General features: G+C 45.1%; 1 long non-coding RNA gene across 1 annotated transcript in view; it reads left to right on the top strand.

Annotated features, from left to right (window-relative positions):
- LOC129525076 (uncharacterized) overlaps positions 1-25,812 on the top strand; it is a 78,145-nt gene that overhangs the window by 37,018 nt on the left and 15,315 nt on the right. Inside the window, exon 2 of the long non-coding RNA XR_008669124.2 lies at positions 16,330-17,334. This is a non-coding gene — a long non-coding RNA (uncharacterized lncRNA). The remainder of the gene's footprint in view (positions 1-16,329; positions 17,335-25,812) is intronic.

Genomic DNA, 25,812 nt, shown 5'->3' with positions numbered 1-25,812 from the left:
AAGCCCAGGTATTTGCCCTGCCCAGGACTGCTCATGGATCATACCAGTTGTTCCTGGGGCAGAGTGATGAGGACCTTATATCACTGGGCATAGGGTCTTCTGGGCTGGGCCTTGAAGGACAGAAGCCTGCTTCACTGTCAGCTTTTTGACCTAGCCTCCACTCCCTCACTCTTTGTCTGTTCTGCAAGTTTGTACTCACTTCTCATCTGGAGCTTGCCATGGCTCCTGGGATCCCAGCTTCCTGCTCTGCTGAGGACCATGGTCGGTGTTCCCCCAGCAGCTTCCTTTTAAGCAGTCCCTGGCCCAAGCTACATGCTCAGTGAATATCCCTGCATTGACTCACTGAGGCCACTCCGGCCCAGCTGCCTATTGCTCCTACGCTGTGGCCCTTTAGTCTCAATGGAAATTGAAATCTGGAGTGTTGGGCTGGCCAGTCATCCTCTGTCCAGTGAGGGCCCTGTCTAACTTTCTTGTCTTTATTTCTTTTCTCAGCACAGGTTTGGGCTATCACCTGAGAACATTTAGGAGACAGTACAGGTTCCCAGATGTAATGACTCACTCAGATTTGTCTTAACAGACCCTTCTACTGGCAATCTCAGGTTGAGCAAAAAGGAGCGATCATTAGAAACAAATTCATTCTGGTCTCTTGATTCTGGCCAGCTACTCTACAAAGTCTGGCCTCCTGCACCTCTTGGGATGAGGTGGAGCCTCTTGTCAAGACAAAAGGGAGCAAGGGCCCCTGTAGGGGGAAGAAGGGCTGCCTAGGGCTGGTGTCAGTTGTTCCTGGGGCAGAGTGACAGGGACCTCTTATCACTGGGCACCCAGTGTCTATGGACCTTGGACACCATGGCCCCCAAGGTTTAAAAAATAATGGAAAAAGCCAAGATGGCAGGATTTAAGCATCTCAACATGGTCATTGCCACTGGAGCCTCTGGGCTGCATGGGCCTCTGGCAGGAGGAGGGGGTCAGGGCCAGGAATCAATTATAGGCAAAGGCTGGCTCCCTTGGGGCTGGTGCCAGGGAGAAAGCCAGCTGCCTCATCACAGTGTCCAGGAGAATTTATGAGTTGGATCTTGTTGAGGGTGAGTGGTGAAGGTTGAGCTCTCAGAAGGACTCTCAGAAGGAGTTTATGAAGCAGGACGCTTAAGAGGAATGCCTTGAGACAAACACCTGTGGGAAACAGGGAGGGAGGCAGGATGGGGCAGGGGAGAGGTGGAGCTGTGATGTGGCTTGGCTGACACCACAGAGTTGTTGGAACTCAGCTAGCCCCTCAGCGTCATCTCATGTGGGGCTCTGACAGCCAGGCCTCTGCATCTTACCTCCTCAGTCAGAGGCCACTGGAACCTGCCCATCCTTTAAGACAAGGACTTTAGAATCACCCTGACTCCTTTGGTTCTCTCAAAGCCCACACCCAATTCTTCACCAATCCCCATGGCCTGCATCTTACAAACAGATCCAGCCTCCAAGCGTAGGTGTCTTCCTTCCTCCACGGCATTGTCCACGCTTCCACCACCTCTCCCAGAACCACTGCAACAGCCTCCTGCCTCACCTCCCTGCTTCCACTCTTGGCCCTCTGGTTGTTTCTTTACCCTGAACCACAGCGTCATTTTAGAATAGACATCAGAACTTGCCATTCCTCCACCCTTACTCCCATGACTTCCCTGACTCACACAGACCAAGAGTCAACGCCTTGCCACTCTCTCCCAGCTCAGCCCCCTCCCTCCTGTTCTTGGGACATGCCAGGCTTGCTCCTGGCTCAAGATGGGTGTACTTGCCCTTTTACCCGCCCATCGGGCTTTCCCCAAGACAGCTGCAGAGCGCATTTCCTCCCTGCCTTCAGATCCCTGTTCAGATACCATTTCCTCCCAGGGTCCTTCCCTGGCCATGCTATATGAACTTGTAAACCCGGCCCACCCCATGATATTCCCTTTGAAGTTCGATGTGTCTTTGGGGCACCAAATGTATACAAGAATCTGGAGTTCAAAAGAGAGTTCCAGACTGGTGAAAAAGATTTCTGTGTCCTGGTAATACAGATGACATTCACACAATGAGGATGGAGGGGATCCCCTAGGGCTGTCTTGTCCAATCTAGAAGCCACCAGCCACACTTGGCTACTGAGCACTGGAAATATGGCTGGTCTGCAGGGGTCATGTTGCATGAAAGGGTAACAGGCACAGCAGATTTTGAAGATTTAGAAAAAAAAGTAAAATATCCCATTGATAATGTTTATATTGCTTACATGTTGCAATGATAATACTTTGATTATATTGGGTTAGATGAAATCTATTATTAAAATTAATTTTACCTGTTCATTGGTACTTTTTAAATGTAGCTATTGGACAATTCAAAGTTACATCAGTGGCTCGTGTTGTATCTCCACTGAATAGCACTGGCCCAGGGAGTGGAGAGTTCATAGCATTGAGCCCTTGTGGCATCCAACATGTAGAGGTCGGGATGTCAGGGATATCTAGTAGAAGAGACTGAGAATGAGAAGCCAGGGAGAAGGGGGAGAAAGAGGAGGTGAAGGAGAAGCATCATGAGGGAGCAGTGTCATCGACCAAGTGAAGACCATGTATGAAGAGGAGACTGATTCTCTGTGTCAAGTACCTGCTACGGGTTTGGTACAGAATGGACTCAAAACTGAGTATGGCACTGTGCACCATGAAGGCCACTGTGATCTTGATGAGAAGTACTTTGGAGCAGTGTTGAGGGTGAGAAAGCCTGATGGGAGGGGGCTCAAGGGAGAAGCAGGGGAGAACAATTGTAAACAGGGCATGTAGACATCCCTTTGTAGGAAGTTTGCTACAAATGGGCAGCAGGAAAATCGGGATGATAGCTGGAGAGGGAGGTGGGGTAAAGAGTTTTATTTTCAGCATAATATTGATAGGAAGCATTTTGTACACTTTCTATGGATAGACATTGTTCTAAGTACCTTGTATATATTAACTCGTTTAATCCACCAAGCACTCTGTGAGTTAGTTACTGTTTTGCTTACCAATTTACAGATGAAGAAATTAAGGCACAGAGAGGTTAAGTAACTTGCCTAAGGTCACACTGCAGTTAAGGAGCAGAGCTAGGATTTGAACCCCAGTCACATGGCTCTGAGGCTCTTCTTTAGCCACCATGCTATCTGCATCTTTATACCTGACAAAAATTCCAGGAGAGAAGAAAATTGATGATGCAGGCTAACTGCAAGAGGATTCCTGGAGATTTTTGTCTTTGGGGAAGTCAAGATAAGATGGGGTGGAGTGGGCAAGCAGAGGACTTGTCCCCAGCCAGAAGGAGGGGCAGTGTATGGTGCACAGTGCTGCGGGCTGGTATGCAAGTTCTCAAGATCAGCAAGGCCCTCCACTAAATGAAGTGGGGCAAGGAGGTGCTGGTGGTCTGCAAGGGAGATGATCGGTGAGCCAAGAAGGCACTGGGGCATTGCCAGGAGCATAGGACCCCTTGAAGCTCAAGGGCATGAGACAGGGCATAGACCACTTTACTCCAGCCTCTCCTTAATGTTTAAAATGGGAGGTCTCCAGGCCTATCCTGTGCCCCAGGGTTAGTCCCAGACTCCCCCATGGGCCAGCCCTGGGAGACACTCCGGGGTCACCTGGGCTCAGAGGATGCCGGACAGGCGGGACGGTGCAAAGGCAGGGCTGTGCAGGGCGATGGGAGTTCATCAGGTAGGGACCAGCCTGCAACCAGCTAAGGATGGATGGAAGAGCCTGGCAGCTCAGTCTCCTGACAGATTGAGGGCTGAGGGGGCTGGGCCTGCTGAAGAGGGAGAGGGCGGGAGTGGACATCAAGAAGAAGGGCCTCCAGGGCTTTGAAGGGGCCCATGGTGGGCCTTTGAATCCCTCCATCCGGGGTCAGTGCACCCGAGCGACTGGGCCCCCGTGCTCGCCAATAAAGTGTGTGGGACGGCCTTCAATTATGGAAGCGTAGCCAACCAAATCAGCTTTCAGATAAATTATTTATGCCGAGGCCTGCAAGGGAGGGAGTCCGGCTGCATGAACAACGTGTTCATTTTCATAAAACCCTGCAAAGTTGCGGTGGGCTGGGGAGAGGATGGGGGGAAGAAGAAAGATGATTAGATTAGGAGAGGCCTGCTGTAAATAACACACAAGCAGGGTGTTTTGTTTCTTTTTGGGCTGTCTTTTGTATCATGTTTTATACAACAGAAAAGAGCAGAATACAACATCTAGGAAATGTTAATGAGGGTTATTTGCTATTTACCTAGGCTAGGGGTTTGAAGAAAGGGCCGGGCTGGAGGTGAGGGGGTTGTGTAGAAGATTGGATTCCATGCAAATGCAGACATCAGGGAGTCCGGAAGGCTTTGGAACAGAGCTGGACTGGAGGCTTGTCGGGTCCCTGTGGAGAGGGAAAGAAAGCAACAAATCCTATGGGCTGGAGGGTGTTTTCCCTCCTGCTCGGGGGCCAGCCGATGGGCCTGGATGGGAGGGAGGGGTCCCAGTGGGAAGACAGGTCAGCCCCAGAGAGCAGGCAGGTTGGGTGACTGGGAGAGTCCCTCCGTCCTGAAATCTGGGGGATGATGACAAGCCAGGGGTGTCATTTCTGCCTTCCACAGTTTATCCACACCCCCTACCCATGGGAAAAACAGGTAGGGATGAGAAGAATGGAGCCTGCTTCCCTGGGGAGTTAGGTGCTGTCTGGATGATCACTACAGCCGCTTCTTCCCAAATTGATAGTGCTCAAGCTTTGGTGGTGCAGGTGACAGACAGGCCTTCTCTCTTACTCTAGGTGATGAGATGAGAGGACAGCTGTTCTCCCCTCACTCAAGGTAGCACTCTGAGGTGTCCAGGAGGCGATCCGCAAATCATCCCACTGAGTGTGCTTACAGCCGGTTTCTCCCACCTCAGCCCTGCTGCCAGGAAGGACTAAGAAAAACAGCCTGCATGGGCTGGGCTTGGATTTCAAGTTCTCAGGTCATTTTTTCACCCATGATGCGCCTTTACTTCTCTCTTTTCCTCCTGAGTCACCACTTTGTGGCCAGGGAGACAATCAGGCAAGGCTTCTTGGAGGAGGTGGTGATTGTGTTGGGCTTTGAAGGATAGAAAGGATTTCCGCCGGGCGCGGTGGGTCATGCCTGTAATCCCAGCACTTTGGGAGGCTGAGGCGGGCAGATCACGAGGTCAGGAGATCAAGACCATCCTGGCTAACATGGTGAAACCCCACCTCTACTAAAAATACAAAAAATTAGCCGGGCATGATGGTGGGTGCCTGTAGTCCCAGCAACTCGGGAGGCTGAGGCAGGAGAATGGTGTGAACCCGGGAGGCGGAGCTTGCAGTGAGCTGAGATTGTGCCACTGCACTCCAGCCTGGGTGACAGAGCAAGACTCCGTCTCGAAAAAAAAAAAAAAAAAAAGGATTTCAACAGGGATGGTAATATTATCATTCCTATTTTACAGATAAAGAAGCAACAGCTAAGAAAACTTAACTGGCTTATCCAACATCACACTTGGTTAGTAAATAATACAGTGAAGATGCCAATCCAGGTGTCCTAATACCATACCTTATGTTTTTCCTACTGTAAAGAGTCTCTTCATTTCCTTACCACTCCAGAGAATGGCAGGGTTTAGAGGCTGTAGTGAGACATGGACCCTTTCTGTGTGGTGGGCTGATTTATATATTCGTATATTCCCATGGCCCAAGGGTGCTGCACTGTGTAACCCAAGGGGGCCACTACATGAAGGGCAATCCCCAGGAGTTGGGTAGTGCACAACTTGAACATCTGTACCTGGAAGCCTTACCGGTATAGGTTACATGTACACAATACATGTCCAATATGTATTATTTTGAATGAATAAATAATGTGCATGAAGAACAATTTGTTGAAGAACAACAAAAAACCTGTATGGGACTATGTTTTATAACTGTTGTTAGGTAGTTGATTCCTTCAGTTGCCAGTGACAGAATCCTAATTCAAATTGGTTTCGGACACAAGAGAATTTATTATTTTGAGTAACTAAAATGTCTAGGTCCCGGAGGTACAGCCAACGTCAGGCGTGGCTGGGAGCAAGGGCCCATAGGATGCTGACAGAAATCTGTTTCAGTCTCTAGACTCTGCTTGCCTTTGTGATGGTTTCATTTTCCCAAAAGATCTCCCCACGAGGCTGCAAAGATGGCCTCTAGCAGCTCCAAGCTTGCAGGAACTCTGGCAATAAATGAGCTTTTTTTTCCAGTAATCCCAGCAGAAGTTCTGGCTGAAGGCTCATTGGACCACTGTGATTGATATGCCCACCTGTGAACCAGTCACAGAGGTGGAGGTTAGATGATGTTAGAGGTGCAATAAATTGATTGGCAGACCTGGGGCTTGGTGGAGGAGGGGGGACGTGGAGTGCCCTAAACCACATGGACGGAAGGCGGAAGAGGTGTGTTCCCTAAAGAAAACTGAGATTCTATTACCAGAAGCAGGGAGAATGGATGTTGGACAGGAAAAACAACAGATGTCCCCTTCTGTGGCAGAATGCTTTTGTCAAATAAAATCTTTCTTGGAAGCCAGACATGCAAACCAAATACAAACAGGGCTGTCCTGGGGATGCCAGTGTGGGGAAGAGACATTCGGAGGGATCATTGCTTCCCGAACATAGCCTGTGCATTTTTAATGCCACATTTCTGAAAAAGCTGTCCCCTCATTTGGCAATATATGTCCTCCTCTAATTTACTTGCCTCTTTACCGTAAATTAAATATATACTGTAGCTCTTCCTACTTTCCTCTTCCCCAGCACAGGGTTTTCTAAAGGGTATAACACAGGCATTGTTCTTCTGAAATGCTCTGAAACACTTTGCATGATCAAGTATGTTTCGAAAACATTCCACTTCTCTTGGTGAACTACAAAGCTTGTTAGCATTTTAAAGGCTCTGAAAAGTCCTGCAGTCATCTGCTGAGCTTCATTCAACTCAGGGTTTTCCTAAAGCAATTATCCACAAAATCTGCTTTTCTCTTCACCGAGCACTGAAGGATTTGGAATTTTCTGGGAGACATTGCCAGGGAACATTGCACCTGGCGTGTTTTTCTGTGCTCACTGGTTTTATGGGTATAGAAAGAGTATTCCCTCCTTCCAGACCAAAGTCTCCTCTGGGCATCCAGACCCTCACTGGGCCTTGGTGAACAAGGTTTTGCTTGAACAAATGATGGGCAAATGTGGGAGTTAATACTGTGCCCTTGGAAATGATGGGAGAGCTCTTGACTTGGCTCCCATTCTTTTCAGCCCCCAGCCTGGCTGCCACTCGTGCCTTGTCCTGGCTGGCCAGTGAGTACTTTCCTCATACCCCACCCATTTCACAGATGAGGAAAGTGAGGCCCCACAGACAGGTGCTAGACGAGGAGACTCAGTGCCTCTCTTGCAGAATGTAGGGATTTCTGTAAAGCAGGAAGAGTATGGGTTTGCATTCCAGCAGGCCTGGCTTGGCATCCTGGTTTATCCACTTACCAGCTGTGTAACTTAAGGCTGCTTACCTCTCCTCTCTGAACTTCATTTTTTCTCATGTTTACAACAGAGAGACTAATGATGGTTGAAGGAGAGCCAGTGAGTAACACAGCTAATGGATGCCTGGCTGAACGCCAGGCTTGGATAGGTAGGGTGATTTGGATGGCATGCGCATGCACTGTTGTTTACCCCCTCAGCCTGTCAGCCTTGAGTAAGCTCAGCTCGGTGCACCACAGGAAGGCGTAATTGGCCACTGGTTCAATCCAGGTCAAGTCCTTTGATAGCACACTCCAATACAAAGCCACCCATGGACAGAGAGCTGTCTGAGTGGGGCCACAGCTGACGGCCTCTCAGCCACATCCTCTACAAAACCACCCAGCTGCAGCCAGAGAGAGGCACTCCCTTAGTCCCCTGCAGGTAGCAAAGGGATGAGTTTTATAAGATTACAGGAGGATGGGCAGGGAGTCAGGGGCCTGGCTCGGCCAGAACTAACTGCTTCTGTGGGCTTGGACATGGGTCTTGCCCTATCTGGGCCTCTGTTTCCTCTTCCGTTAACCTGGGGCACTGGACTTATGTTCTGTTTCTTCCCCTTTCAGTCCTAGAATCTGATCTTGCTTCTGTGATTTCGAGAGGTCAGGAAGCGACAGTTTGATGGACATTCTGGAGGCCTTGGGTTCTCATCCCAGCTCTGTGACCTTGGGCATTTATGCATGAATTTACTGTCATGCCAGGTGCTGGAGATATTAAAAAGGACAAGACAGGATCATCACTGCAGCATCAGTGAGCCCACTGGGGGTGGAGATGTGCAAATGGCCACCCTGTGGGGTGGAGGGCGGCACTAGGCACCAGAGGAGTCATGTGGTGGGCCTGGAAGGCCGGGCCGGACTGGTCAGGGAAGGCTTTGCGGACACCTCGGGGAGCCGACACCTAGAGGAGGTGGTGGAGGTGTGGGGGCCAGAGGAAGTCGCTCCAGGCTGAAGGCACAGCTTGTGCAGAGGATGGTGGCATGGAAGGGCCCAGTGTGTGTCGTTATCCCCCATCCTGGGCTTATGTTCTGTGGCATGAGAATTGTGGGGGCTTGGATGTGGAATGAGGTGCTCCCCAGCCCTGAGCTGACAGGGAGTGTGGTGTGGTTGCGCAGATGGGGTTCTGGGACCAAAGTTCCTGAGCACAAATCCCAGCCCTGTGAATTTCTAGCTGCCAGGCCCTGAGTGCATCACCTCCCAGGCAGTGCCCTCAATTTCTCCCCTGACTGGTGGGGATGTCGGTGGTGTCTGGTTTATAGCATCGAGCAAGTTAAGCGTACAGAGCACTTAGAGCCATTTCTGGAAGGCAGTAAATGCTCAATAAACATTAACTGCCCCTCCCTATTTTAAAAATGAAGAAAAATGAAGGTCTGAGGGAGTCAGCAAGCTGTCTAGAGAGACATAGCCCAGATGCTTGCAGGTCCAGCCTTGCCCTCCCTCCCCTCCCCTCCCCTTCCCTCACTGCCTCTCACTTTTCCCTCCCTTCCTCTCTCCTTTCTTTCCTCCCTCCCTCTAACTCTTGCACTTCATCCCCTCAACTCCCCCAGCCAACTTCTGAAAGGCCTCCAAATGCCTGGGACCTGCTGCAAAGCTCTTTGATCTGACCAGACCGCCGGCGCCTCTGGCTGCTTGGCACCCTGAGTGAACCCTCTGCCCCCCACTTTGGGGCCTGTGCTGAGGCCTGGGGCAGAGTCTGGGCCTGGTATCTATTCTACCACCCCTCCAACCACTCCCTGCCTCTCCTCTGCCCCCATGCTCCAGACCGCTTCCGGAGGGAAAGCAGCACCTGGAATCTGTCTTCAGAGACAAGCAGCTTCCAGGCCTCCCCACAGGGTAGACTGATGTTGGCTCCCTCCCACTGAAAATGAATGGCTGTCACACAGCCGGGTCACCCCAGAACCCCAGCGACTGTGGGCTTCCTGCCCACCCATGGGAGGCTCTTTGGGGCCAGTTTCTGAGCCTGGTAAACACAAGCCTCCTCTCCCTCCTCCACGGACAGCTGAGAACAATCGCCCACTCTGAACCTGAAAGCCGGTGGAGGCCCGCTCTAATGAGTGTGCAGCTTTCACTGCCCTTAGAAATCAGGCACTGGCTCTGGGCACTCGGCAGCCAGATGATTGAAAGCCCAGTAGGGCTCCCAGCCCTCCCCAGCCCCCCACTCTCTTTTTTGTGTGTTGTCTGCATCACTGCCCAGACCAATCTCTTTTCATGCTGAATTTTTTAAAGCCAAATTGGAAAAAAACTGGAAGTAGCCTGCATGCTATTCCCCCTGGGCTCCAAATGGGCTCTTCAGTTAGGGGAACAAAATACACCATTTTAATTTATAATAATAATTATTATTATTATCATTATCCATAACAATAACAATACCAATAATCCCATGCATGGGTAGGCCAATGTACAGCGCATAAAGTGCTTTTCCAGCTGTGATTTCATTTGGGCCTCGCCCCCCTGTGAACCTGCTCCCGCCCCACCCCCCCACCCCCTTTGTCTGTAATCCGAGCAGGCCAATTGCCTGGTGACTCTCAGCTGGGGTGGGAAGGCCAGCCTCAGGCTCCCAGGCCCTGCTTTTCCCATGTCCTCTCGAAGGGATCACATTAGCAACACATTTTTTAGCAGACATGGCAGAGCACCTGCTCCGGGAAGGGGGCCGGACCTGTCAGGAGAAGACAGGACTTTGCAGTCACTGGCCTCCGGTGAGATGATAGAGAAAGGCCAGATAATCTCAACTCCACGCTATAAGGGCTATGCATGGCCTTTGGGAGACTCTGGGCTCAAAAGTTGAAGTCAGCTTGAGGAACGCCTCAAAAGCCATTTCATCAAATGTGGATCACATTGCAGACATCACAGTTTCAACTTGTCATTGAATCGTAACATACATACAGAAAAATACAAAAAGCATGAGGGTACAACTCAATTGCTTTTCTCAAACAGAACACACTCATATAAGCAGCCCAAGACTAAGAAATGGAAGCCCCCCTTATTCTCCCTTCTAATCACTCCTCCCAACCAGGGTGACCACCATCCCAACATGAAACAACATAGATTAATGCTGCTGCTTTTTGTATTTGTATGACTGGGATCATCCACACTGTGCAATCTTTTGTGTCTGGCTTCTTTTGTTCGATGTTATGATGTGATATTCACTATCATTGGATACTGTTGCAGATTTTTCATTTCACTGCTCTGTGATATTTCACTGTATGAAGATAGTGAAATTTAGGTATCCATTTATCATGGTGAATATTTGGATGGTTTCAAGTTTTCAGTTATTATGAATAAAGCTGTTTATGAACATTCTTGTACATGCTGGTTTTTTTGTACTTGTGTACACATTTCTGATGAGCAAAAACTGAGGAGTGGAAACATGGAATCATTGCATATGAGTAAGTACATGCAGCTTTAGGAGCTATTGACAAACAGTTTCCCAAAGTGGTTGCACCAGTTTATATTACTGGTTTTTAGGGTCTGTGTGGCAGTACCTCCAATTCCATGAATCTATAGATCCTTGGATGATCTGATGGAAGCTGCAGAATTTCACCCCAGAAATACAATTCTGCATGTGATTTCTGTAAATTTACGAGCCCTGTGAACTCAACCAGGTCCAAGGATTCCTATGAGATCTCTTTTTCTGATCTCCAAATTCTGAGGTATGTTGTCCACATTTTGATTCTGGGTTTTAAATTCTTTGACTGGATGGAAGACTTAGAACTTAACAGGGCTGGGTGCGGTGGCTCGTGCCTGTAATACCAACAGTTTGGGAGGCCAAGGTGGGCAGATCACCCTGAGGTCAGGAGTTCAAGACCAGCCTGGCCAACATGGCAAAACCCCGTCTCTACTAAAAATACAAAAAATTAGCCGTGTGTGGTGGCACGCGCCTATAGTCCCAGCTACTCAGGAGGCTGAGGTAGGAGAATCGCTTGAATCTGGGAGGCAGAGGTTGCAGTGAACTGAGATCGTGCCTTTGCACCCCAGCCTGGTGACAGAGTGAGAAAAGAAAAAAAAAAAAAGAACTTAACAGAGCACCAGCAAAGCAGGGGCACCAAAAACAAAACAATTTTAAAGAAAAATATTTTTGAAAGAATTTTATAATTTCACAGACAGCATGGACATATTCATCAAAGGAAAACTTATAATGTTGTTGGATGTCCTTACACATACCTAACAGATTAGAGTTAATTCACTTTACGTTATATATGGGAGGCACATAATCTTTTCAAGGCAAAGTGCTTTTAAATGCCTTCACCTGGCCCTGGTGATCCCATCAGTGATGCATAAATTGCATCTGGTCAGTGATTACCCCATGCTGCACTGGGGCATCCGTGCAATGAGGGGTCCCTGGCTGCTAAGGGCTCCCTGTCCCATTGGATCCTCACTACAACCCTGCCAGGTGGCTGGGCTGTGTGTCACCAAGCACATGGGCAACACAGCTTACTGTAAGGGAAATGAGGGCCAAATGGGTCAGTCATTGAGAAGCCTCTGCAGGTGAGTGGTGGCCATAGGAACTGGGCTTCTGGTTTAAGAACAGGGATGTGGAAGGTGTGGGAGTGGAAAGGTGCCTCCATCTTTCTGCAAAGCAGCACAGATGAAGAGGGAGCTCACTGAAGGATAGTGCTGAGATGGATGGTAGAAACTCTATGAAGATAGGTTTCTGTTTGATGTGAGAAAACATCCAAGTGTTCAACTGTGTAATGATGGAAGCCGGGTGTTTGAGGGGTAGTGAGATCCTTGTCCCTAGAAGCATGTAAGCTGATGCTGGATGGTCACTTGATGGGGACATTGATGAACTAAACGATCTAGGTTTCCTTCAACCCTGAGCTTGGCCATCCTCAGAATCTAGGTCTCCTGACCCTACCACATGCTCTTTCCTCCTCGCCGCTGACCTGGTGGAGCGCAGTTTGCACAGTGCACTGGCCCAGCCTGGGCAGCAGGCAGGAGCCTGCATGAAATAACCTATGCTGCAGTCAGAGTGACAGAGTGTCTGTAGAAAGTATTCAAGATCTCCCAGGAGCTGGGACTCATATGAGCAGGTCTCTGTGGATTCAGGCAAATATTTTCCATTTTATAAAATGTGGTACAATGTTACCTCTGTGTTCTTTGAAAAACTGGCATGGAGGAGGAAGTGTTAACTCAATGGCCTTGTTCCCTGAGCGCTGATGGCCGCCTGCCTTGGCAGTTTCCTTGAGGCCTCCCACCCCACTGGGCCCCATCATGGGAGAGCTGGATGAGCCCACTGCTGCTGGTCCATGGTCAGGGGTGGGTGCAGACGATCCCTGGCCACATGAAGGAGAAATAGAATGTAGGGCATGACTGGAACCCTAGGAAGGAAGAACTCTGTTCTGTTACCATTTCTGCTATGGCCCCCTCAGCCATGCCCCTCCCTTCATCATCATTCCCTCTGCCCTCTGCCGGGACTAGTGCAGTAGTCTCTTCCCGGAGCTCACCTCCTCCAGTCTCTCCTTATTCTGAGCCAAGAATGCCACATGCTTGGCATGGGTAACATGATGCCCACTCCCTTGCCCCTACAGACTTTACCATCAGTCTCAGGATTCCTCGCAGAGAGCCTCTAATAAATGATTAATTTACCTGAGTGGGCAGTGACAGGGAAACTGATTTGCCAAATGTACCTCCTCCATGCTTTCGACAGAGCACCCTTTCAAAGAACAGAGCAGAGCTCAGATGACATCATTCCTCCCTGCCTCCCCGCCTCCTACTTCTCATCAGAAGCACGCACGAAAATAGCTTTCCATGTTTCTCATGGTGCTTCATAGCGAAGGCCAAACTCAACTGTGTGGCACTGGAAGCTTGTGTCAATTTGATCTGGTTGTGGCATCTTTTCTTCCACACAGCTTGCGATGCTTGCTCAGTTTTCTTTTGGAAGATATGAAGAACGGTCACACTATCCCATCCGACCCCATCCAAATGCCCTGTGCTTCAGAGGCCAAAGACATGCTGTGTTGTCCCATCTCTCAGTGATCGCCCAGGTTGTGCCCTGGCCTGGAGTGTTTGTCCCATATTCCCCAGCATACAGAGATGTCTGGGCTTAGGGGGATGCCCTTTTCAGCTTTCAGTGTTGTTTGCTGCATGGACCTTGCTGATCTTGAAATAGGCTCTGAGCCTCAGAGTTTACCACGAATGTCCAGTTCCTGCCCATGCCCCTGCCCCAGATCAAGGGTAATTGTGGAGGGCTCTATGGTCCAGGAGCCCAAGAAGGCCCTTACAGCACAGCCTCTTCCTGCCAATCCAGCCTTGCTGCAAGGTCCAGATAAGCCCCCTATGTGGTAGCTTGAGCAGAGATCCCAGTTTGTGTTTAATAGAGCAGCTACAGTCAAGCTTGTGATCTGCAGGTGTTAGAACACTCATTGGAGTCTCACTAGCACAGTGGACGGCTCTCATTAGGGTGTCATTAGCTAGCTGCCTCATTTGCACGTTCAGATCAGGCTCAGGCTTCATAACAGCAAGGGCTATAAAAGGACCAGCAGGGCTGTGAAGACCGCTGCACATACTTTAGTCTTGAGGGGGGCCACACAGGGGTCGGTGATAAGGGCAGAATTAGAGCCCTACGATGATCACACAGCACACGCCAACACAGTCTCCCGGTTGCTCACTCCAGACACCCTGGGAGATCCCCGTGGTCTGCTTTCTCTTCTCCTTCATATCAAACCCAACCATCCTCTGTCAGTTCCTTTTCCCCAGTGCATCCGCGTTTGGTTTTCTTCCCTTCATGCTGGTGTCACCGCATAGCCAGCTGGCGGCACAGCTTCCCACTTGCCTCCATGGGCCTGGGTCTCCACTCCAGCAGGCTGTATGAGCTCTCCACGCATGGACTGGATTGTGTCATCCCCTGCTAAACTCTTCAATGACTTCCTGTTGAACTTGGAAGTATGTCCAGATTGCTTCCCATGGGGCTTGCCTCCATATTCTAGCGTGTCCCACCTCCAATGGCCCCCAGCGCTCCAGCCACTCTGTTCTGGGACACTCAGCATGCCCCCACCTGGGCTCTGTGCTTGTTCTTCCCTCTGCCTGGGTCACACACCTCCCAAATCTTGCGTGGATGTTTCCTTGTCATTCAGGATAAGGGATGGTGGGTCTTGATGCCTGCTGTTTGCATGCATGCGTGTGCCGCTGTGTGCAAGCCTGTGGGATTGGGGTGGGCAAGAGAAAAGCAAGGAATGGTGGTGCTGGAGGAGAGAACCCAGGCTGCGGATAAGAACACACAGCAAATACCTGGTGAAAAGGAAGCCATGCTGAAAGGCGGGCTGTGTGGTTGGATGGACTTGGCTTCCAGCCCTCATTTCAGCCCTAAATGGCTGTGGGACCTCAGCCAAATTACTTTCTCCTCCAAGCCTCAGTTTCTCCATCTGGAATAATGAGATCCTCATCACAGCTATTCTTCAGGGCCATTGTGAAGGCAGCAATAACTTAGATGAAGGATTGCAGGCAGTGCCTGGCATAGCATCAGGACTTAATAAATAGTAATGTTTTAATTTTAAGTAGAAGTCAATGTAACAGAGAGACATGAGCTGGGACACAGAAGACTAGCATTCGTGCTTCTGACTGCTGTGTGACCTTATGTAGCCAGCTGCCCCTTTCTGACTTCCGCCACCACCAACATCCACAATTTGGAGGGAATGGGTATGTTTTCTCTCACTGAATCTTTCTGAAAAGTGGGGCCAGAACAGCTCTCAGTATCACAAGAGGACCACAGAAGATTCATACTAGGGTTCCAGACTTAGGTTGGGAGACTGGACAGCCTTTGTGGTGAAGACACACATGATAAGAAGTATTATTTGGGGGACATCCACTATGAATTGTGCATGGTGCCAGGAGTTTTATACAAGATATAAAATCCTTATGTCTGTCCTGCTAATTAGGTGTGCTCATCCTTATTTTACCAATGAGCAAAATGCCAAGACTGGTGATTTGCCAAAAGCCATTAAGATAGCAATTGGAAGCATTGCTAACCGACTTTAAGATTTAAAGTCTATTTTCTTTCCAGAAACCACAATATAGAAGTGTCCCCTAAAGCTTTCTTTTTTTTTTCTTTCAATTCTTTTGGGAATATATGAAGCTTGCTTGCTGATATGGTAGCCCCTAGCCAGGTGTGGCTGGTCACATTATAGTAACTAAAATGAAATAAGAGAACAAATTCAGTTCCTCTGTCTTACCGGCTGCATCTCAAATGCTCAATAGCCACATGTAGCTAGTAGCTGCCATATTGGAAGGTGAGGATATGCAACAATTCCATCGTCACAGCAAGTCTTATTGGACAATGCTGCCCCAAAGATAAGAGAGCAGCATGCTCTATCTATGAAAGGCCGGGACCTTGACTGGGGACTTTAATGAATGGCACAGGTGGTTGCACACCGCTGGATGTAGATTATGGTGCTCAGGGGCAAGCAAAGCTCACCATGGGGCAGGGAGATGAGTTTGCCTTTGGAGGTGTAGGAATGACTCCTTTCCCAAGCTACCTACTGCTCTGGTCTTACGTGTTCTCTGGTTCTGGAGTAGCACTGTGTTAAACTGCTTTCTTCTCGGAGTGTGGCTCACCAACAAATAATATCAACAAACCTGGAAGTTCATTGGAAATGCAGAATCTCAGATCCCACCCCAAATCTGCTGAATCATAATCTGCATTTTGAAGAAATTCCCCACGTGACTCGTGTGCCCATTGCATTTGAGAAGCAGGGGGCTACACCACACTCTGCAATGTTTACTATGGCATTTAGTGTCAACTCTTCCAGGAGATGTCTTCTAAGTTCTATGAAATCTGTGTATCTAGAACCATCCAGTCGGCCACAAGGCTCTGGTGCGGAAGCGTTTTCTTTAGAGTGTAACACAGGTCATTTTTAAATTTCTTTTAGATTCTACATATCTAAGATCAAAACTAGAACCTTAGAGATAATCTAGCCCCAAATATTCATCTCAGAGATGGAGAAACAACCTCAAAGAAGAAAAGCAGCTTATCCAAGATCATACAGCAGTGCTGGAGCCTACACCACGTGACAAGGTGCAGCGTTTCAGTGACACATCATACTGGACAAGAGAAAAGCACAGTGGTATAGTGGGAGGACCTGGAACTGATGTCCTTTAATGCCAAATGTGGGGAGCATCTATTATTGTCCCAACCCTGTCCAAGGAAGTGCTACTGTTCACCATGGTTGCCATTTACTGGGCACTCACTGTGTACCAGGCACTTTCCTGGGTGTTTGCGCTTGTTATTTCATTGCATCCTCATGACAGTTCTCTGATGTAGGCATTGTTACTTTCTCCTCTTTAAAGATGAAGATGAGGAAACTGTGGTATAGCAAGGTTAAGGAGATCACCCAACATCACACAGATAGCAGACAGTGGAGCCAGAATTCAAACCCAGGACATCAGGCTCCAGAGCCCATGCTCCTCCCTCCCCGGTACACTGTAGAGAATTCAGAGGTGAAGCAGTTCCCTGGACACCTGAGGCTGCACAAGGCAAGGGAAAGGCTACTGTGGACACTCAGTCATCTACCCCAGATGTCCCACTTGGAAGTAAGGACAGAATCCCCAGAACGCTCATTTTAGAACACATGCTGTTAGGAAATAACATGTAGAATCATTGGCTTTAGAACTTGGATTTTAGAACATGAGATAAATTGTGGTGAGATGAAAGGAACAGTTATCATCTTCACACCAGAGGCAAAAGTTTATCTTAGGGAGAGAACCATGTTTGTTTAAGAAAAAAAGTAGTAAATTGCTTGATTGAGGGAGGTAAAACCTTAAGAACATGAGTGGGAAAGAGAGGAAGACACAAAAATAAGCTAAACTAGTGCACGGGAAAAGGATGATCAGATATTTGAGTGTTGGGCAGAGAAGAGAGGAGAGAAGAAACAAAGGTGAGAGGAGGCAAAGCAATATATTTCCTGAAAAGATCAAGGCACTCTTTTAAAAGCAGTATCTAATATTTGATTGCTTTATTTTTTATTTTTTGCATTAGTTTGATATCCTGACATCCTACACACTTTTTTCCTCTTAATTTCAGTCATGTCTGCTTTGTACCAAAGGGGGCTTGTGTGTGTGTGTGTGGGTGTGTGTGTGTATACACACATACATGCCCATGTGCATGTGCACACTGATGTGTATCAAGTATCAAGGGAGGGTGTTTAATTTCTCTCTAGATGGGGCTGTGGCAATATCCATACCGAGTCTAATTAAAGGGAAGCAAAATCTTCCATGCGGATATGACTAACAAAAATGTTGGCGACCAGTGGTGAGCATTTGTTGTTTTTGCCTGCCCGTTCATTGATTAATTCTTCCAAGAAATATTTACTGAGCAACTATTATGTGGTAGGTAATAGATGAGGTCAGGGCAGGACAAAAGGTGGGGGGCAGGTGGTATAGGGCTTTGTGTAGTTTCACCAAGACTTGTTCCTGGGTGAATTGAAGAACTGCTGCTGCATTTTGAGCAGAGGAGGGAGCTGATTCTGTAGTTGTCAAGGATCTTCCTGAATCCTAGGATAATAATAGATTGTGAGGGAGGTGAGAGAGGTAGCAAACGGCCCAATTAGGAGGCTACTGCTATAGTCCTAGCAACCCTTGAAGCTGAGTTGGATGGGAGTAGCAGTAGAGACAGTGAGGATTTCTGTTACGAAATGTGAAGAAGGAAGTTGGCATAGAGGTCTGGAATTAAGGGAGAAAAGTTCAGGTGGAAATATGAATTTGGGAATCATCAACCTATAGGTGGAATTTAAAGCCCTAAGATAAGGGCCTTTCTCAACCCCGTCTCTGAGATTTTCAATGTAATGAGAGTAGATTGAGAATAAAAGAGACTAAGGACAGAGCTCTGGAGGATTTCATTCAGGCTTTTGTTCACACCACTCAACTGAAACCACTTTGTTAAGGCCACCAATGATCTTGCTAAATCTAAAGGCCCTTTGTCAGTACTCATAGTATTTGGCCCACGTTTGAATAAAGTTTGTTTCATATGCAAACCAGAGAGTCATGATTAATACACCCTTCCTTCAGAATTCCTAGAGATATTAGGATAAATGCATGGGACCCTGTGTGTGTGAAAAAATTTCTGTCAAATTTATTTGGATCTCAAAGGACAGCAGGCCACCTCATCTGATTTCAGGGACACAAACAAATCATATAACTTAACATATACAATGGGGAGAATTAGGCTATAACATTTTGAAGTATTGAACCTGGATGATGCAAAGGAATGCTTGAGATCACTGTGTTTTATTAATTTCAAATTTCAATATTCATTGCTGGTATATAAGACAGCAATTGACTTTTGCATATTGACTTTGTGTCCTGCGACTTTACTGTACTCACTTATTTGTTCTGGGAGTTTTTTGTAGCTCATTTGGGATATTCTACATAGACAATCATGTCATCTGTGAATAAAGGAAGTTTAATTTCTTCTGTTGCATTTCTTTTTCTTGTCTTATTAAACCAGATAGACCAGTACAATAAATAAATAATAAACAAGATTATTATCTTATTAAACCAGATAGGATCAGTACAATAAATAAATAAACCAGTACAATATTGAGTAGGACTGCTGACAAAGAACATTCTTATCTTGTTCCAAATCTTAGGAAGAACGTGTACATTATTAAATATGATGTTTGTTATTAAGTTTTTTGTAGATGTTCTTTATGAAGTTTAGAAATTTTTGCCAATATTTCTAGTTTGCTAGTTATAGTTTCTAGTTTGCTAGGAATTTTTTTCAAATCATGAATGGGTGTTAAATTTTGTAAGATGCTTTTTGTATCAATTAATATGCTGTAAATGTTCTTCTTTAGCCTGTTGATATGGTTAATAAATTACATGGAGTGATCTTTTAAATACTGAAGCAGCCTTGCATACTTGAATTACTTGGTTGTGGCATGTACTTCTTTTTATACATTGTTGGCTCTGATTTGCTAATATTATGTGGATTTCCACACATAATATTTGTGAAACATATTGGTCTGTAGTTTTCTTTACTTATAATGTATTTATCTGGTTTTGGTACTGGAGTAATGCTAGCCTGTAGAATGAGTTAGGAAGTGTTCCATCTGCTTTTATTTTCAGGAAGAGATTGTAGACGATTGGTATTACTTCTTCATTAAGTGTTTGGTAGAATTAACCAGTAAAACCCTCTGGGCTTGGAGCTTACTTATTTGGAAAGATTTAATTTCTTTAATAAATAGAGGGCTCTTCAGGTTATCTGTTTCTCTTTATGTGCATTTTGGTAATTTATGTCTTTAAACAATTTGCTGATTTCATCTAAGTTATTAAATTTGTGGGCATAGAGGTGTTTTTGAAATTGTTCCTACTATCCTTTCAATGTCCATGGGATCAGTAGTGATAGACCTTCTTTCATTTCTCATGTTGGTAATTCATGTCTTCTTTTATTCTCAGTTAGCCTGGCTATAGGTTTATTAATATTACTGATTTTTTCAAAGAAACAGCTTTTGGTTTTGTTGATTTTCTTTATTGCTTTTCTGTCTTCAATTTTATTGATTCTTGCTCTAATATTTATTATGTCATTTCTTCTGCTTACTTTAGGTTAAATTTGCTCTTTTTCTAGTTTTACAAGGTGGAAGCTAAGATTATTCATTTTAGATCTTTTTTCTTTTCTAATATATGCATTTAATGCCATTTATTTCCCTCTAAGCACTGCTTTCACTGCATTCCACAAATTTTGGTAAGTTGTATTTTCATTTTTATTTAGTTGAAAATGTGCTTTAAATTTCTCTTGAGAATTCTTCATTGACTCATGGATTATTTACAACTGAATTGTTTAAATTCTAAATACTTGGGGATGAGTCTACTGGTTTTTGGGATGCACTGTGCACATTTCTAAAGTTCTCCAGAGCTGCCTTAGGGTTGCCTAAGGAGGAGATGCTGAAGCCTAGAGGAACAGGTCTGGCTGTGGCACTTCTGCCTTCACCTTGCTGCACGCAGAAATTCACAATGTCGACATGTTTTGTTAATTGGCTAGGTTATACTGTGGTGTGCTGGTAAGAACCTGCTGGTTAGTACAGCAGAGGCTTATTCCTGACTCCTGCCACTGGTCAATAGAGGGTTGTAGGGAGGCTCTGCTCCATGTAGTCACTTTGGAACTTAGGCTGACAGCAATGTTGCCATCCAGAAGCTGCAGCATCTGGACCACGTGGCCTTTTCCATGACCATGGCAGGGGAGGAAACAGCTGGAGGGGGCTCGCACACTGGCTATTCTAGCGCTTAGTCCAGAACAGCTGTCACACCCACTGGTATCAGAGTCCTTTGGCCAGAAGTAGTCATGTGGTACTACCTAACTGCAAGGGAGCTGTCAAACGTAGAGGATTAGATGGAGTTTTTGGTAAACTCTACTGTCTCAACCACAATTGGTGTTCTCCCTAAGACTTCTTTGAAATGCAGTTTTGCTGCTAAGATATCCACTCCCCTTGTTGAGCAGACAAGAGTGCTATTTCAACATTCATTTCCAAGGAATAGATGAACCATGAGCACTTCACAACCCTTTGACCTTGTCTCAGGTCACATTCTCTCCATGTATATCACTCAGCACATATTAGCTGGAATTCTGGACTCCTCAGTATGGGACTTTAACAGGTAAGAAGGGTGAATAAGCCTCAAGTGCATGTGTGTTAGAAGCTTTATAAACCCCTTTTTCTGTCACATGCAGACAATTAGAGAAAGAAAATTTGCAAAAAATGCTTTGGTGATTGCCAAGACTCAAAAGATTTGAGAGTAATTCCAATTCACATATATTTATTGCTCCATTGTTTTGCCAGGTATAGGAATATTTGTAAAAATGAAGAAGGTAACAGGAGGAATTGCTCAAGTTAGACTAAGAAGCAGGATTCCTGAATTCGAGCAAATGACAACACAGTAGACAGTGGCTGCTGGCCATTACTATGTATTATTATTATTTTTTGAGACGGAGTCTCGTTCTGTCTCCCAGGCTGGAGTGCAGAGGTGCGATCTCGGCTCATGGCAAGCTCTGCCTCCTGGGTTCACGCCATTCTCCTGCCTCAACCTCACAAGTAGCTGGGACTACAGGCGCCCGCCACCACACCCGGCTAATTTTTTTGTATTTTTAGTAGAGACGGGGTTTCACCGTGTTAGCCAGGATGGTCTCGATCTCCTGACCTCATGATCCACCCGCTCAGCCTCCCAAAGTGCTGGGATTACAGGCGTGAGCCACCGCCCCCGGCCTCTATGCATTATTAAGTGTAGCTGTTGAGGCGTTTTCCATCATGGGGGATACATACGTGGCATATGCAGGCTTTCATCTTTGCCCGTTCTGATCTCTTCTCTCTCTTTCCCTCTCTCTTTTGCTCTCTTTCTATATATAGTTTATCTGTGTGTCTCTGTGTGTGTGTGTGTCGGGGGGGGGGGTGTGCCAACCCCCTGTGCAGTAAGAAATGTGCATATAATTTTTACTCCCACACAACTTAACTCCTAATAGTCTACTGTCAACCAGAAGTCTTACCAATAACATAAACAGTTGATTAGCACACATTTTGCATTTTATTTGTATTATAGACTGTATTCTTACAATAAAGTAAACTTTAAAAAAGAAAATGTGATTAAGAAAATCATGGACGCGTGCGGCAGCTTACACCTGTAATCCCAGCACCTTGGGAGACTGAGGCAGGTGGATCACTCGAGATCAGGAGTTCGAGACCAGCCTGTCCCATATGGTGAAAACCCATCTCTACTAAAAAAAAAAAAAAATACAAAAAAATTAGCCAGGCCTGGTGGCGTACTTCTGTAGTCCCAGCAAATCGGGAGGCTGAGACAGGAGAATGGCTTGAATCTGGGAGGCGGAGATTGCAGTGAGCCGAGATCACACCACTGCACTCCAGCCTGGGAGACAGAGCAGGACTCCATCTCAAAAAAAAGAAAAGAGAAAGAAAATCATAAGCGAGGGAAAGTATATTAGCCTATTCAACATGAAGATGATGACGATAAAGACCTTCATGATGATCCACTTCCACTTAATGAGTAGTAAAGAGGAGGGGTTGGTCTTCCTGTCTCAGGGGTAGTAGAGATGAGACAAAATCCATGTATAAGTGAACCTGCACAGTGAACCTGTGTTGTCCAAGGGTCGACTGTATTTATACTAATATGTTCATAATATCTATTTTAGTTTTTATTGAAAGAGTAATTCAAATAGTCCTAAAAAGTATGTGATCAAAAGTAGGCCTCTGCTTTACACCTGGTCCCCAAGTCCTCCTCCCTAGAAGCAACAATTCTCATAAACTTCTTGGATGTACTTTCAGAAATAATCTATGAATGTGCTTACCAAAATAAATAGCACAACTTACTAAAACAAATAGCATTCTTCTTCAACACCAGCACAAACAATGAGACAAAATGATAGAAGATATCATAATTTTCACAATAGCCATGAAAACTATAAAATGTCTAAAATTTGGCCTAAAAATATTGCAGGATGACTTTATGGAGAAAAAGTTTAAAACCCTAGTGGAGTGTACAAGTGAACATACACAATTCTCTATGTGAGCCATATTCGTGGATTGAACAGCTTTATAGCTATGTCAATTCTCCTCAAATAAATCTATGCATTCAGTGCAATTCCAAATAAAAAATACTCATCACAAATTTTTGAGAAAGTTGGTAATATTCCTCTAAAATTTATGTGAAAGAGTGTCATTATACAAAGAACTAAGCTTTGAGCAATTTTGAACACTAAAAACAAAGAGGTAGAATTTATCCTCCCATGTAATAGGTACATTACAATGCTACAGTAATAGGAAGCAAAAATGTAGTGACATATTGTAGAATAGAGGAGTGAACAGAACAGAGGGCTCAGAGATAGACCCATGTATATGAAATTATACATGGTAAAGGTGTTTACAAATCAGAGGGCAGATTTTTGTTTACTGGAAGACTGTGGGAAAAATTATTTATTATGTCAATAAAACCAAAATTGAATCTGTCTCACAGCATGAACAAAGGTGAGATCAAAATGAATTAAAAACTTAAATGCAAAAGATAAAATATAAATATATGTGGATGAAGAGACAGGCAAATATCTTTGTGTCTTTTGAGGAAGAGGAAGATGTTCTGAACAAGACTGAAAAAGCACAAGCCTCAGGGGAAAAATAATCCATGGATCTGATCAGATCAAAATCAAGGATTTCTATTCAATAAAGGTCACCATGGACAAAATTAACAAAACCTGAGAAGTAATGAATAGCAAGACTGTACAAGAAAATTTTTGCCTATGAGTGAGAAAAAGATAGGAAATACAAGAGGAAAAAATGGCCAAAGACTGTGAGTAGGCAGCGCACAAAAGGAGAAACCCAGGGGACAAAAAATTGTGGATCACTCTGCAATAGAGCAATACACGTTTGACCAAGGTGTGACTTCATTCACACTAGCTGGCCAAAAAGTCAAAAGTTGGTGAACATCAGATTTGACCCAAAATGTAGAAAACTGGAAATTCTTATCCACTGTTCCGGGAACTGTAGATGGTCTGCTTGTACATATGAAAATTCGATGATCAGATACTCCATGATCCAGAATCTACTCTCATCTTCCTGTCAATCCTAGAAGCCATTCACTGAATCATGTTTGTGGGAGTAGAGGGATAGAGGCTATTTAGGGGTCTAGGCCGGGGCCTTGGGTAGACTTATTAGAAAATGCTATGCAGCAGTTAGAAGCAAGAAAAAAAAAGGCACATGGAGAAACATGATCCCATACAAAATCATGTTGAGTGAATAAAAATTATAGAAGGAGATATGTAATATGCTAACTTTCATGCAAATTTAAAGCACATACAATCACAAAATTTACTACATAAAGAAGAGTGATACATCAGACACATTAGAAGTGTTCCTACCATGGGAGGGGGAAAGGGAGTGAGAACCACACATGGGGAAGAATAAACAAAAAAAGAGAAGGCAGAATGGGAGAGTCTCCCAGGAATGGTCGAGTGTGATCAACTCCAGCCTCTGTCCTAAAGAATAAGAAATCAATAAATAGATCAAGAATTCATTTTATTCCTTAAATTTTACCACGAAGTTGAGTTGTACTTTATTTGTTGACACATTGCATTTCATAGACAATTGAATCTTCTTTAATTTTAGAGTTTATGTTTTCTTTTTATGTTTAGGAAACTTTTTGCCAGGTGCCAAATATTTTCTTGTGCCTTTTGAAGACATGCTAGGATTCAGGCAGGGACCTATACCATTATAAAGCATAATTGTGTACATAGTGTCAGATTTCATGGTCATATTACAATATATTACAATGTATTCACTAGTCAAATTTTGCTGGATATTTGGATTGTTTACAGTGTTCTTTTTACTTATAAACAATGTTGCAATGAACATTCTTGATATTCATCTTTGCACTGGTGATGTATATCAGCAGGTTACATTGCTAAAAGTAGCATTGCCAAGGTGATAGATATTTATATATTTACTTGAAAAGAAACTGACAAATTACCCTTGTACCAATTTATACTCTCACCCTTGCCAACATTAGGTATTATCAAACTTTTTAATTTTTGCTGTTAATTAATGAAATATTTTATTCATTATTTCGATTTTTATTTACTTAATTAGAAATGGCTTTGCATAATTTTTTCATATTGTCAAAAGCCATTCATATTACCATGGTTGGTCTTTTTCTTATTAATTTTCCAGTATACTTTATTTATTAAGAATGTTAATTCTTTTTCATATGTTCCATAAATTTAAAGCTAGCTAGATATATGTTTATCTCTGTCTTTGTGTGCTGTATCTAATTGTGATTTTTGCAATAACTTGATGGCAAAACCAGCAATTAGTTTTGCACCAACCAAATATATCTAGATCATTTATTTTTATCGTATAACTTTCATGGCTTTATTTTTTAGTTTCATTTAATCTACCTGGAATTTACTTTAGAGTAAGAAGTAACATAGGGACTTAAGAGCTTAATTTTTTCCCCTGTACTTAGTCAATTGTCCCAACATTATTTATTGAATCACCCATATTTTCCCATTAATTTAGGATATCACATTTGTCATACACTAAATATACTAAATTATTTGGAAGCTGTTTAAAAAGTTAGAACTTTTTTCCCATTGATTTGCATCTTGTTAATATGCCAATATATAATAGTCATTCTAGATTTATGGGATAATTGGATTCACTCCTTCTTAGCACTCCTATTTTCATAATTTTTGTGTTGCAAAGTTTCTTGTAAGTTTATTTTCCATATATATATTGTAGAATCATATTGTCTAGCTTAAAAAAAGTGAGGAGGGCATCTGTGCAAGGGGATGGCCTGCCATGGGGAAGCAGAGCACAGGCCAGGAGAGGAGCATGTCCATGCAGGGAGGAGGTTGTGGCCAGAAC

This window comes from Gorilla gorilla, chromosome 8 (assembly GCF_029281585.2).
Source record: "Gorilla gorilla gorilla isolate KB3781 chromosome 8, NHGRI_mGorGor1-v2.1_pri, whole genome shotgun sequence".
In the NCBI taxonomy this organism is placed as follows: Eukaryota; Metazoa; Chordata; class Mammalia; order Primates; family Hominidae; genus Gorilla; species Gorilla gorilla.
The sequence above is the reverse complement of the archived record's forward strand: the minus strand, read 5'-3'. Positions and strand labels throughout refer to the sequence as shown.